Source organism: Schistocerca nitens, chromosome 4 (genome assembly GCF_023898315.1).
Source record: "Schistocerca nitens isolate TAMUIC-IGC-003100 chromosome 4, iqSchNite1.1, whole genome shotgun sequence".
NCBI lineage: Eukaryota > Metazoa > Arthropoda > Insecta > Orthoptera > Acrididae > Schistocerca > Schistocerca nitens.
The window spans coordinates 921,060,162-921,072,516 of record NC_064617.1 but is presented as its reverse complement, the minus strand read 5'-3'; positions in this window follow the sequence as shown (position 1 = coordinate 921,072,516).

Sequence of the window (12,355 nt, the reverse complement as noted above, 5' to 3'; positions counted from 1 at the left end):
GTCATTTTAAAAGGAGTATGGATAACCTTCTAAGCCAAACATTTGCTTCAAACAACATGTTTGTTAAAACATACAGAGTCAGAAATTGATGTGTTATCATACGTTCATGCGTTTGTCCTCATTGAAGTGCAAATGTGGAGTTTCAATGAAGTGATTGAAATAGAGACAGAACTGCTCGTTTTAGAGTTTTGGGTAATGTAATCATTGGTGTTTTGATACTATTATTACATACTGTACTGCGTATAGACCGAATATCATATAGCAAGACCGCATGTTGCTCTTGTCAAGTCCGACCGCGCGGGATTAGCCGAGCGATCTCTGGCGCTGCAGTCATGGACTGTGTGGCTGCTCCCGGCGGAGGTTCGAGTCCTCCCTCGGGCATGGCTGTGTGTGTTTGTCCTTGGGATAATTTAGGTTAAGTAGTGTGTAAGCTTAGGGACTGATGACCTTAGCAGTTTAAGTCCCATAAGATTTCACACACATTTGAACGTTTTCTTGTGAAGTGCGCCGGGGCACTTCCGTTGATCGTAAAATTTGTGGGCAGCGCTCGTGAATATAGAACTATAATGTAGATGCATGGATCTGATTTAGTTGGAATTAGGTAAGATTTCGATGTTTGAAAAATTAGTGAACTTTGCCGAATTTTAAACAACTGCATATTGGTGTTTGATTTGATGGTGATTTAGCCGGACCGAAATTTGAAGTTTAGTGATTCAACATAGTTGTAACATTAAATGAACTCTCTAATTCCAGCATTCCGTTTTCGTTATGAGGATCTGATTTAATGAATAAATCATAATTTATGCAAGGGCAATAATTATTCAAGGTCAACTACAGTTACTTAATAACTTGCATTCCAGACATTTTACTCTGCTGGCTGCTAAAACTGCAACACCACAAAGGCGATATGCAACAAATGTCATATTGGCATGAAGTATATTATGTGTATTTGTATATACATGAGATTAATACCTCAACGCACTCACACGAAATAGGTAATTCCATCTACATTCTGTATACAAGGGTATACTAAGCAGCGGTTTCTCATTCTGAAATCGGATTTCAATTTGATTGTTTGTGAGAAGATCGCGATAACTCTTTGTAAGCAAACTTGTCTATCGTCATGTGTTGGAATTTGAAAGCGTCAGAACCGTAGCCTATGGAGACAGCACCTCATCGTTCCGTGATGTTGCTGTTCGGTTTGGTCGCGATCCCGTGACTCTCATGTCAATATGAAATTGATACCGTTCCTCACAAGCGACTACTAATCAAATTGCGTGCATATGGAGTATCGCCTCAGTTGTGTGACTGGATTCGTGATTTCCTCTCAGAGAGGCCACAATTCGTGGTGACAGACGGTAAATCATCAAGTAGAACAGAAGCGATTTCTGGCGTTCTGCAAGGTAGTGTCATAGGCCCTCTGCTGTTCCTGATTTGTATAAATGATCTATGTGATAATCTGAGCAGCCCCCTTAGATTGTTTGCAGATGACGCTGTAATTTACCGTCTAGTAAAATCATCAGACGATCAATTGAAATAAAGGATCTAGAGAGAAATTCTATATGGTGCGAAAAGTGGCAACTGGCACTAAACAAAGAAAAGTGCGAGGTCATTCATATGGGTACTAAAAGAAATCCGATAAATTTTAGGTATACGATAAATCGCACAAATCTAGGGGCTGTCAATTCGACTAAATACCAAGGAATTACAATTACGAGCAATTTAAACTGGAAAGACCACATAGAAAATATTGCGGGGAAGGCGAAACAAAGACTGCGCTTTGTTGGCAGATCACTTAGGAGATGCGACAAACCCACTACAGAGACATCCTACATTACGCTTGTCCGTCCTCTGCTGGAATACTGCTGCGTGGTGTGGGATCCTTACCAGGTGGGATTGACGGAGGACATCGAAAAAGTACAAAGAAGGGCAGCTCGTTTCGCGTTATCACGCAATACGGGTGAGAGTGTCACTGATATGATACGCGAGTTGGGGTGCCAGTCACTGAAACAAAGGCGGTTTTCTTTGCGGCGAGATCCATTTACGAATGATGTGACGTCTGGAACATAAGGGCCTGTCAGCAGGGCAACCATTATTTCGCTTTCTTGAGATGGCAGCAGGGATAGGAGCGTTGGTAGTGGTGCACGATCTTAGTGTTCGTGACTGAGAAAGAGGAAAACGCTAAAACTGAAATGCCCAGGAAGCAAAGAACAATGGTATGCTTATGAAATCCAATGAACAGATGATGATGATGTGACGGAGAGGGTTGTATGGGCGCACGACACCAAGGTCTTCAGCGCCCGCTCAGTAACAGATTGAGACGGTGTCAAGAAAATACTCAGAGCAGGAAGGTGAAACAGAACCAAAAACACAGGTAACAAGCTTGGAAAAATATGTGCCTACCCACACCGAAGCGTGGGACGAAGCATGTCGTCAGCAGTAAAACGTGGACAACACAGGAAGAAAGTGGTAGAGGGAACTAAAACAATATAGCAGATGGAAGTGGCTGGCTGACCGGAAGGAAAAAAGGGAGGAGCCAGCCACTCTGCAATACACTAAAACCTCCAGCCTAAAAGCTTAGGCCAGAGTCCAGACACATCACAAAACTTTAAAACCCTAGACACACACAACTCATCGTTAGCTAAAACACAAGGCAGATCCCCATCAACTTGTGATTCTGCCCTTGCAACACGGTATAAAATGCAGTCTGTTAAAATGTGCCGGAGAGAGATGTGCACAAGCATCACAAAACTGGGGATCCTCCCGCCGTAATAGAAAGCTATGTGTGAGAGGACAGTGCCCGATCCGAAGACGCGTGAGGGTCACTTCTTCCCGCCTGAGCAACCGGCAGGAGGAACGCAACGGCCGAATTGTTGACTTCACCAGCCGCAGTTTATTGGCCGTCACCGCCAGCCATTCTTCCTCCCACAACTCCATGCACTTCTTATGGAGTGCAGAAATGACAGATTGCAAGGGAATAGGACACTGGACCACATCTTGCTCTCTGCAGGCCTCCTTGCAGCCCGATCGGCCTGTTTATTGCCCCATATTCCTACATGACCAGGCACCCAGCAGAAGGAGACCTCCTTACCCCGCCGTTGGAGCAAGTACAGTTGGTCGTATATCAGCTGGACCATCTCCTCAGTTGGGTACAGATTCTGCAATGACTGTAAGGCACTAAGAGAATCGGGGCAGAGGAGAAACCGATTGCTCTGAACACGATTCATCTGCTCCAGTGCCTTCAGGATCGCGTGGAGCTCCGCTGCGAAAACGGTTTATTCATCAGGGAGGCGAATCCGGGTAACATGATCAGGGAACACTACAGAACAGCAAAGGAAATTCTCTTGTTTGGAGCCATCAGTGTAAACGACGGTAAAACCGTGATGCACATCTAAAATGTTAAAAAACAGAGATTGGAATGTAAAATCTGGTGTACTATCTTTCTTAAAATTAGTCAAATCTAAAATAAGTCTGGGTTTCCGGAGGAGCCAAGGTGGAAATCTGCTCCAACCGCGACGTAAAACATGAAGACCAGCCGTATCCATTGCATAGAAGCAATCCTGTGTGCGAATCCCATAGGGCAGCGTCGCTCGTTGCCGCTTATGAAATAACCGTGCTAGAGGAAGCTGAGCAACGGCATGGTATGCAGGTGTGTATGGTATGGGCAAAATTTTATACGCCTTGCGCACCGTAAGTAGCCGTCGCCGCATATGAAGTGGCGGCCAATGAACAGAATACAATAGCACGATTTCTGGAGACGTGAACTGCACTACAAGGTTCAGGCTGACAGTTCGTGTGTGGAGGGTGCTCGGGAGTGGAGTTGGTCGATGGAGGCAGTAGGTGGTGGTCAGCGTCGGCTGCTCGACGATGGCCGCCGTCCGTGGATGCCGTAGGCAGTAGTGAGCCTAGGGTGCTCAAGAATGGACACAGTCCTTGGACGTCGTAGACAGCGGAGGTCGTAGTCTGTGGAGATCGTCGACCGTGGAGGCTGTAGTCTAAGGTCGCTGTGAAAAGAGACTCCACCTTGGTTCGAAGTGATAATGCCGATTGAGGAACCACCAGGAATGGTCGACGTAGGCTTGGTAGTGCCACGATTTCAGCGCCGTTTTCTGCGGCACTTATGCCTGTGACGGCGAGGATGGTGCTTCAAGTACCATGCCGGCTGAAGGTTCGGTTGTAAACAACCCGGTTTATGTCCTCTGATGCGAATTGTTTGTGTTAATTTCCAGAGGAAAGAGTCGTAAGCGAACAGGTGTTGCGGCAACCCGCGGGACACGGCTGTATGGTTGGTGTCTGTGGCATAGGCGGCAGCCAAAGGTGACACTAACGCCACTAGACAGAGGAGTCTTTTCCGACAACTATCAGTTCTGCGCTCAGTATCACTATGGAAGTATCCGTGTGTGGATTCTCTGATGAGAACGCAGTTGCCAGATACATTCGTCGTCGTCATACAGGCTCAGCATCTTGCATGACGGTAAGGGGCGCCATTGTGTACACAACAGATAGCCTCTGCTTCGCAATGACAAATAATTCTGGTAGCTGCTGCGAGATTTCTGACTTGTTAAGGCCCATGACTGCGTCGTACCGTTCAGTTCTCAGTGACGTTATCTTTCAACAACGTAATGCAAGACTGCACGTTGCCCTGCCAGCACTTTCTCCAGATCTCTCAAGCACAGAGCAGATCAGGCTATGAGTTGCCACAAGACCGGTACACCGTCACTTGCCAGCCACATGGTGGATGAACTCTGGAACATAGTTGAAGCAGCATGGAATGATGTATGTGCAAGTGTCACCCAGGTGCAGGTCAATTATGTGCCCAGGTGGATTTGAGTCTGATCGTTGGTACACGGAATTGCATTTTATATTGTTCTAAAATGTTTTATATTGCTTCACCAGCTTTTCATAGCTGTATCAATATAGATATTAAAATAAAAGCTAATCAAGAGATTAGACTAGTGATTTATAATTGCATCCAGTGACGTCCCCCTTCTCCATTATCGATAAAAATTGTAGTTATATTTCTACTATCGACTTCGGTTAAATGAAATGGCTAGCAGTTGTCTTTCACTGTGTGTCCCAAAACTCCATCAAATGCTTTTGTGTAGTAAAGAGTACAATATGAGTTTACAAGATGAACTGTAGACGTTTCTAAATTAATGGTTGAAATATAAATCACAGTTGTATTAAGATCTGTTTTTACATGTTAGAGGACCTTTGCAGAGAATTGTTGGGGTATAAGACCTGAAGAGTGTAGATTAAATTGTAAATAGAGTACGTTGGCGCAGATAATTATTGCAACGTCTTCAAACAAGTGGAGGACAGTATAGATTACAGGGCACATGTTCTGCCAACACATAACGGCTCCAGTTTGCGCAAGTAGTCCCCGCCCTCGTTTCGCCCCTTCAGCTCCTAACGTCCGCAGCAACATCGGACGCTGTGGCCGCCGGAGTGGACCAAGACTAATGTCTGCAATACCCTGACATATATTTCAGTACGTTGTGTCTTCCTACAAGAGAGAATTTCGCCTGCTGCACCACGGAGACCAAACAGCTGCGTTTAGGACAGAGCTGCTGCATATGCGATAAGTACCATTGGAGAAATGTCCAGACGACAGATTGGTACAATGCCTTACAAAATATTCTCGGGGCGGGTAGAGCCCATTTCTCGTTTAGCCAACGCTGAGGTAGGCCGATGGTAGTGTTACTCAGGGATGGAAGCAAGCAGCAGATGTTGACCTAAATTGACACTCCAAACGTAGTAGAAAATTTTGGAACACGATGTAGGTAACAAACAGTTCCGAGAGAAGCAACTGTAAAGGGGGGGGGGGGTGGAATGCTGAACCGACGCGAGATAGGGAGGTAATATGTCAATCATTGATAAAACTTTGTCTTTATATAACAGCTCTGTTTATTTCTAGAGCTCCATTTGTACACTCATGAAGCGCAGTGGTGCTACGCAACCTTGTTCGTTTCCAGGTGGTAATATGGGTACTGGCGTTCGATTGTTGAGTAAAGGCTAAATTTTATGATCGTCTTCAATCACTGTGCAAATGATCATTGTATTAAGTTTATCACCGTCAGCACAGCAACGAAAGGACAGCAGTGTAGTGCATTTCTTCATGTCCACTTGTTTTTATAGTTACAGTTTTAGCTCCTTTCATGGCAACAGTTCCGATACCTGGCACATCAAATGTCAGAGGACTGTTCGCTATTTGGCTTAGCTTCACACTGTTTTTTTCTCGATGTTGAATAATAAAACGAAGGAAAGATAATATTTTATTTTCATACTCTTGCAGCATTTTCTGAGATATTTTGGTTTTGGTTCGCATGATGCTTCATAAACCTGTAGCACCAACCAATCCTTGAATCCATTTTGTAGGTAGGCTGTTTAGTTTTTTTATGTTGGTAACGCCACGTAACGCCCTGTATGAAAATCACTGACTGTGCTGGGTGCAATCTGTGGCTGGCTGGCATTGTTGGAATATTCGCTATTGTAGTGTTGGGCAGTTGGATGTGAACAGCGCGTAGCGTTGTGCAGTTGGAGGTGAGCCACCAGCAGTGGTGGATGTGGAGAGAGAGAGAGATGCCAGAGTTTTGAGGGAACGACCTGGACGTGTGTCCGTCAGAAAAAGGAAATTCGTTTAATTAGATGTCACAAAATTATATATATATATATATATATATATATATATATATATATATATATATATATATATATATATACTGCCCACTGGAAAATTAGAGACCTTTGGAGAAAACAGAACCACTTGCATGAATAATAAGAGCTCAGATGGAAACCCAATTCTAAGCAAAGAAGGGAAAACAGAAAGATGGAAGGAGTATATAGAGGGTCTATACAAGGGCGCTGTTCTTGAGGACAATATTATAGAGATGGAAGAGAATATAGATGAAGATGAAATAGAAGATATGATACTACGTGAAGAGTTTGACAGAGCACTGAAAGTCCTAAGTCGAAACAAGGCCCCGGAAGTAGACAACATTCCATTAGAACTACTGACAGCCTTGGGAGAGCCAGGCCTAACAAAATTCTACCATCTGGTGAGCAAGATGTATGAGACAGGCGAAATACCCTCAGACTTCAAGAAGAATATAATAATTCCAATGCCAAAGAAAGCAGGTGTTGAAAGATGTGAAAATTACCGAACTATCAGTTTAATAAGCTACTGCTACAAAATACTAACACGAATTCTTTACAGACGAATGGAAAAACTGGTCGAAGCCGACCTCAGGGGAAGATCAGTTTGGATTCCGTAGAAATGTTGGATCACATGAACCAATACTGACCCTACGACTTAGAAAATATATTAAGGAAAGGCAAACATACATTTCTAGCAATTGTAGACTTAGAGAAAGCTTTTGACAATGTTGACTGGAATACTATCTTTCAAATTCTAAAGGTGGCAGGGGTAAAATACAGGGAGCGAAAGGCTATTTACAATTTGTACAGAAACCAGATGGCAGTTATAAGAGTCGAGGGGCATGAAAGGCAAGCAATGTTTGGGAAGGGAGTGAGACAGGGTTGTAGCCTCTCCCCAATGTTATTCAATCTGTATATTGAGCAAGCAGTAAAGGAAACAAAAGAAAAATTCGGAGTAGGAATTAAAGTCCATGGAGAAGAAATAAAAACTTTGAGGTTCGCCGATGACATTGTAATTATGTCAGAGACAGCAAAGGACTTTGAAGAGCAGCTGAACGGAATGGACATGGTCTTGAAAGGAGGCTATAATATAAACATCAACAAAAGCAACACGAGAATAATGGAACGTAGTCGAATTAAATCGGGTGATGCTGCAGGAATTAGATTAGGAAATGAGGCGCTTAAAGTAATAAATGAGTTTTGCTATTTGGCGAGCAAAATAATTGATGATGGTCGAAGTAGAGAGGATATAAAATGTAGACTGGCAATGGCAAGGAAAGCATTTCTGAAGAAGAGAAATTTGTTAACATCGAGTATAGATTTAGGTGTCAGGAAGTCGTTTCTGAAAGTATTTGTGTGGAGTGTAGCAATATATGGAAGTGAAACGTGGACGATAAATAGTTTAGATAAGAAGAGATTAGAAGCTTTCGAAATGTGGTGCTACAGAAGAATGCTGAAGATTAGATCGGTAGATCACATAACTAATTGAATTGAATTGCGGAGAAGAGGAGTTTGTGGCACAACTTGACAAGAAGAAGGGATCGGTTGGTAGGGCATATTCTGAGGCATCAGGGGATCACCATATTAGTATTGGAGGGCAGCGTGGAGGCTAAAAATCGTAGAGGGATCTAACGCCGGAAAAGCATATCCTCCTATTTCCATCTATTGTACTAGAATGTTTTCCTTATTTTGTTACCTGAAGATATGACATTTCTGTGTCTTTATATATTGTAATTGTTTTACTATATATAGAGTAACGGAAAGTTCTGGCCCTAACCGGCAGACCTTACCGAAAGTTATAGTGGTAGAAGTAGCCGACCCATCCGACGCAAAACTCCAGTTTAAACATAGCGATTGTATTAAGGAGAAAGATTACGAAAATTTTACTGATAGCCGGACACGATTGGTAGAAAAGCACGTAGATTACAGCGTGTATGAGGTTAGAGCTGACGTTATACGGTCGGCCGGTAGCAGTGTGGGTTGCGCAGATCCAGAGGAAGTAATTGCAGATACTACTGGGCACATTCCTCCAGGTAGATTGGCAGATGAGATCAATCTAGCCAAAGAGGAATCAACGAAGGTGACAATTAGTGAATTGATAGCAAAGCAACACTCACTAGTTGACGCGTTACAGGAAAAGGTTTCGGTATTGGAGGCGAAGCTACAGACTAAGCCTCAGGACAAACGTGTTGAAATTAAAACTGTATGTGAACAGAGGCTGAAAAAGCCGCCCGATAAGCCGGATTTAGGATCAAAGCCGGATGGTTTTTCTGGAATGGCCTAGATATAGACGAGGCTTTATTGTGGGAAAATAAAGAAACAGTCGGGGATAAGAGTAGATAGTAGTGTCTGTTTATATGCACGGCCTACAACTAAACGTGTTGATTGACACCGGTGCAGAATTGAGTGCTGTATCTGGGAAAATATTTCAGTTGCTGAAAGACAGACCTGGTATCGTAGTTATGCCAGTAACAGGAGTGAAAATTATCGGTGCTTCTGGGAAGGCCAGTAAACCGGTCACAAAACAGATTTTTGTCAACTTCGAGATATGTGGGGCACGATTTGAACAAGAGTTTGTCGTCGTGTCAGATTTAACTACGGAAGTAATAATCGGGTTAGATTGGATGTTAAAGTACCGTGCAGTGATTAATTGCGAAAGCAAAACTTTGACATGTACGTCACAAGATGAAACAATAGTAGTTAGTTTTGACGAGGCAGGAGACGGTGTGCACAGGCAATACCAGCCTATACACATTGTTATCTGGCCAGATGCCATTGACGTAGGCATGAATTAGGAACTACCGTAACGTGAGGAGATCCTGTTAGATGACAGAAGTAAAAGTTTAGTGGAAGAGATGATCAAATTCCCTCCACAGATTGACATTAGTATTGGTGTGAAAAAAGATCGTTTGCGAGAAATAATGAAGCTGAAAGCCGATGCTGGCATACGTCGTCGTGACGCTAAAGCGCGTTTTGCTAAGTTTGCAATCGGAGACTTAGTACTTGTAAAAGCTCATGAAAAAGTTTGTTTATAATGGACATATAAAGTCATTGGTATACCTCACACAAATGCTTATTGCTTAGAGTGACCAAACTCTGGAAAACTACTAGGTATACGGAACATTGTAGACTTGAAATTGTACCACCGTAGGATTGATTGATACCACAGAATGGGTAATTTTTACTGTATGTAAATATAGAGTGTAAGATTTAACGATTTTCTAGATTGCCATGCTTTTGCCTGACCAAGAGGACATTAAAGAAGTTGTAATTAATAAGTAATTAACTTTGACAAAATGATTTAAGAGTAACTGATTATTAATCAATTGAAAAATCCAAGCTGCTAGTTTAAGTTTTCATCTGAGTCATAGTAGATTACGGAATGTAAATATGATTTTGTAACTAGCTGTTAAGATTTCATGAATATGTGTTTACTAGTCATTGCCGATGTACTTAGACGCTGTTTTAAGTTTCAGGCTAGTACATGCGTGTGATGATGGACAGTGTTGAGTTAACCACTATGATAGTGTTAATGGACGCCTTGAGATTACTCGGGAGTGAGTTTTTCCGAAAGAATTCAGTGAAACGGACGTTCTGGAAATGTTGTTACACAGGCGAGTGAGATCAAGCGTGCCGCACAGGCGGTCGCAACAATACTGGCGAGGCGGAGCCGCTGTCGGCTCTTGTGCCGCTGTCGGCATTCTTTGTACTTGCGGGTACGGAAGGCGGAGTCGTTTTTCTTCCCGGACAGCTGAAGTGAAGGAATTCTGCTGTCAATATTTATGTGTTTTTTCGATCTGCTGTATATTACTTTCTTGTTTAGCGTTGCTGTCAATATTTATGTGTTTTTTCGATCTGCTGTATATTACTTTCTTGTTTAGCGTTAAGTGGACTCTCATGACAAGAATATTAATTATGAAAAGGTTATATAAAAATGTGTATTCTATGTAATTAATTACTAATTTTCGTATTTTGATCTACCTGTTTTTATGACCATGTACTCTGATTAATTTTGTAAATAGTATTCCGTTTCTTGATACTGTTAGGAATTTTTCTGATTTTGTATAGCTGAACCATTTTCTATGTTTTCTATGAATTTTAATATGTTGTCAACCTGTTTTCTTTGTGTGAGATGACAGAGTGGAATAAGGTTAAGAGTATCTCCACTCAATTATTATGGTCTAAAAATTGGTTTATGGTTAATTAGCCTAATACTGAATTTTCTTGATGTTTTGAGCATATGCATTTCCGCTGTATTTTTTTTCCTTTTTCTGACATTTTCTGAGTCTATTTAGGTTACACGAAATCCTCAGACAATGTGGGGCACGTGTTACGCCGGAAATTCATATTGTCCTATTTCCATCTATTGTACTATAAAGTTTTTCCTTATTTTGTTACCTGAAGATACGACATTTCTGTGTCTTTATATATTGTAATTGTTTTACTTGCATTTATGTCGATGTATAATTGGTTTGTTTTGTAAATATTATTTGGTTTTTTACGCTGGCTCTGGCCTAGGGAAAACTATGCTATCGATCGATTACATCGATAGGTCGTGTGGAGAACGAAAGTGTTTAGGATCTTTGGTAGTGTTAACTCTGCCGCGTGGAGCGCGGGCAGAGAGAGTCTGGCTGGAGTAGGGCGGTGGAGCAGGTGTGTTGTGTGACGCTCCCGCGAGTTGTCGCGCTTTCGGGGTTTGGCAGCATGTAGTTGCACTCAACTTGCTATGATAGTTTCTTATATGGTGTCGTGGACGGGAAGCATTAGCTGGCGCAAACGAAGAGCCCGTTTCGCCTGGTGACCGTGTCGAGAAGACGGCGCGCCAACATCCAGCTTCTGCAACAGCGACGGCCGACAATGAGTGACTGTCGCCACCTCCCCGATCGATGACTGCAGATCTTCAACTAACCAACAAGGAAGACTAAAAGCACGTAAAGTTTTAGAACTGTGTGGCAGACCTCAGCTTTTCAAACTGTTGCATAACAAAAATACAGCAACTTAGCATGAACCTTTGTTGCTCATTGTCCCAATTGCATTACCAAGCAGGGCCCCTTCCTTTTCTGGAATGAAACCGAGTGTCGTTGAAATTCATACGCCAACATTAAAGTAGTATCATTCGATTTCACTGCTTTAATTTCAAAGTTCAGTTAAAGTATTCATAGCTGGCTACAATATTTAGATTACACATGCACAAATGAAGAGTGCGAGTTTTGTTACCATATTTTAGCTTACCTGTGACTACAGCTCAGCTTGGTATGTACTAAATTTTACTATTGTTGATTGTTCAGAATCATTTAATTCAAGTTCAAAGTTGAATCTCTTATTTCTAAATTGCGTAGATTCAAGTAGCTTTTGAAATGATTGTTGAGGTAGCCCAAGACTGACCTTATTTTATTGAATTTCCTAGTGCTTCAGAAACAAAGTTCCCTATTAATTTCAGTCACTAAATTAACTTTCAATTTTCCGGTTTTATTAATTCTTTTGTTAAATTAAGTCAGAGTGTAGCGAAATTTATTACTTCTGACAAACATTCAGTTTTCACACAACACAGGTCAACCTTCAGTTGCCACGCTTTTAGTGCTAATTATATGTGCATTGATCTTTCATTTTCAGTTATTATAGTAGTTGTCCATAGGACTGGCGACCGTAATTTTTCCCAAATCTGAAATATCTAATTAACGCCAGTTAATTGTTAACG